Consider the following 3129-nt stretch of genomic DNA (forward strand, 5'->3'; position numbering starts at 1 on the left):
GGGGTTAGGCCAGTTTCTACTCCGCCTGCTAACGACCATAGCCCTGCAATTGAATCAGCCAGTCTACTGTGCAGTACAGTGAGCCGAGTAGAACCCGGCCTAGCCCCGCGCATGCAGCGAAGCTCTCCTGAGCGGCAACCTGTTAGAGTACGAGTTCCCATGGGAGAAAAAGTACAGGGTACGGCACGAATTACCGGGTACGGCTTGAAATTTTCGCGGGAACGGCACGAATTTCCGGGTACGGCCAGAATTTTTGAGCGGGTACGGCTTGAATTTCCGGGTACGGCTTGAAAGGAGTTTGATGGGGGTGCGATAGCGTACATGTAAGCTCACGCGCGCGGCCCTAGTTTGGCGCCCGTTTACATGGAAAATGTTGCGGTGCCGGACTCAAGTGTTGTACCGCAGGAATTTGACTCCAACCGCGTAAAATTCTTCCAAATAGGACTGGATACCTGGTTGCCAAGTTCATACGTTACTGCTAACTGCTTACAACTTACAACGGCGAAGTGCATGGATCAAAAGCGGCCTCTAGCAGTTCATTGGAGGACTGCAGCATAATGTTGGCGAAGCCGCTCCTACAACTGCAGTAATTGCTTACGGCCGCTATGGGGGCGCTTTTGATCCATGGCGATTTCATCCACGGTTCAGGCTTCAAAGGTCTTCAAAGAGTCTCAAACTGTACAGATTTGCTACGTGTTTCCCTAAATTGACAATACATGGCAAGAATCGACGGGTTTTAAGTAACAATGGACGGGGTTAAAAGGAAAGAATTTGACCGAGAGAATTATGTATCAGAAATATATAGTCTAAGCAGGACTTCTTTCTGTCTGGAAGAGTAAGATAGTAGAATAGTTATTCTTTAAATGTTGGCGAACTTGCTCTTATTACTGCATTGATTTTTTCGCCGCTACGGGGCGTTTTTGATCCATGGCAATTTCAACTCCAAGTACCACAGACTGTTTGTTTTATTACCATTCGATACTATCAGCATTCTTCCTAGAGTCTAGATAAAATAACGACTGAAATATAGAAACCAATGTACACTTGAAGTAACAAAACTAAACGTCGCATATCTGCTTGGAGTGATATCTGGGAGACAGACGCCGGGGTTTAATCTCCAAGCAGATGTTTCGGTGGCTGCAAAATACAGTATCAAATTGGCCAGGCAATATCCATTGGCCAGACTGTATCCATTTGCCACCCAACGGATAGTCTGGACAATGGATACTGCCTGGCCAATTTGATACTGTATTTTGCAGCCACCGAAACATCTGCTTGGAGATTAGTCGGGGTTACCGCCGGTCAGTCGCCCCTCCCCCAGTAGTAGTACAGTCCTGAATGCTTGTCACTCACGTCCGCACGTTTCCACCACGGGTCAACACGTTTCGCTAGTGAGACGCAACTTGACTCGGAGAAACCCCGGGTGACTGCGTGCGCTTTGGAAAAGGAACTGTAGTCCTATATCACTCTCCAAGCAGATGCTATGCTCATTTTGGACATCTTGTTAGGCGTTTTATTTGCGTTTTTTTAAAAGCTTTCTCATGCTACTTTACTCTCCACCAGACTTCTTTTGCAGGCTGGATAAATCGTAAAAGGTAAAGGTAGCCTACCTTCTCTCGCCAATTAATACCCTTTTTAGGCCGATTTCTACGATTTATTCAGCCTGCCAAAGAAGTTTAGTGGAGACTACCAAAGCCAGACCAAGGCAGGTATAATGGCTATAATGTCCTTGGTCAGACCAAGGACGTTCTACAAGTAAAAATGTCCCAGACAAGCTCACCCTCTGAACTATCTATGCACAGATCATTTGAAGCCATTTGTCTGAATACGACGCCCTGTTTGTTTTGTCGGCTGCTGGGAGGGCAGCGGGTGTGCTAGGGGCGTTGCCACGGGCCCACCGGCCGCCCTAGCAGCCACCCAGCACCGCCTAGCCATGGAGCGGGCCACGGGCCCACCCCGGGCACACGCACTCCCCCAGCACGGGACCACTCAGTGATTCAATCAACGCCGACCAATCACAACACGGCAAGACCATCCTCAGCCAATCACACCCAAACGTCATACACAAACAACCAATCAGAGAGAGGGACCGTCCTTGATGTGCAGTGGGCTGAAAGGGTGCCAGTCGGGGACAGTCCGAAAGCAATGAAACATCGCGGTTTGTCGCTCGGTATAGAAAATGATTCCTTTTCAGATCAATATTAAATAAGGTTTTAGAGAAAGTGATTTGGTCAATCGAAGCGTTTTGAGCGACTTTGGAGCGTCACAAGTGGTAAAATTAAGGTGAGTGTAAGTTCTTTTTAATTTCCCGCGGCGTAGACATGAAAGACCACCCCGTACTATGAGTTTGTTGTTTGAACAGCCGCCCGTGTTGTGATGATTTATAGAACAATTCATTGATCTTACATCAAACAGACTTTTCTGGTCATCATAGTCTAGTCATGCTACCCCTTTCTTGTTATTTCTTACACTCCAAGCAGAGGTTTGGGGGTTTGGCTTTATATTTTTGACGTTTTTATGCGTTTTTTATCGAGCTTTTAAAAAACTACCTTTGCAAATGGACACTGTCTTTTAGCCACCAAAGATCTGCTTTGAGATTAGTTTATTATTTCTGTGCACGTCTAATGGTATCAGAGGATCAGTGTGAATGTAGCTTGATCGCATGGCAAGGAAATCCCAATAGTAGCCAAACGTTTATACTTAATTGCGTTGACGTTTACGCCATTGAGAACGTGAGGTCTATGTTTGTATTGTTTCTTGTCTTGGTCAAAGTTCATCAAATGTTTACCTAGTACTCGGCGAGCATGTGGTACTGCACCTGTACATGTCTTGGCGTGTCAAGTCTTTGTACCTTGTTAAAACACTTTGCGCTTGTACCAGTTGACTAGCATGTCTAGACTTATGCCTCGACCATACCGGGTCGCTCTAAAGGACGTTGACCTCTTGGACTAAGCTTATAAGTTGAAGGACGTTTACTAGACAGCAGCCTTTTCTCATGAGGACACTAGAGTAGTCGTTTTGTGCAGGCAGATATTACTAGTAGTAGGGGGGGGGGGTCGGTAGCTTGTTAGTATGCCTAGATTTCGGCGATACAATTTCCTTTTGAATATAACGACAATAAACAGACCA

This window comes from Branchiostoma belcheri, unplaced genomic scaffold, assembly GCF_001625305.1.
Source record: "Branchiostoma belcheri isolate BF01 breed outbred unplaced genomic scaffold, Haploidv18h27 scaffold49, whole genome shotgun sequence".
In the NCBI taxonomy this organism is placed as follows: Eukaryota; Metazoa; Chordata; class Leptocardii; order Amphioxiformes; family Branchiostomatidae; genus Branchiostoma; species Branchiostoma belcheri.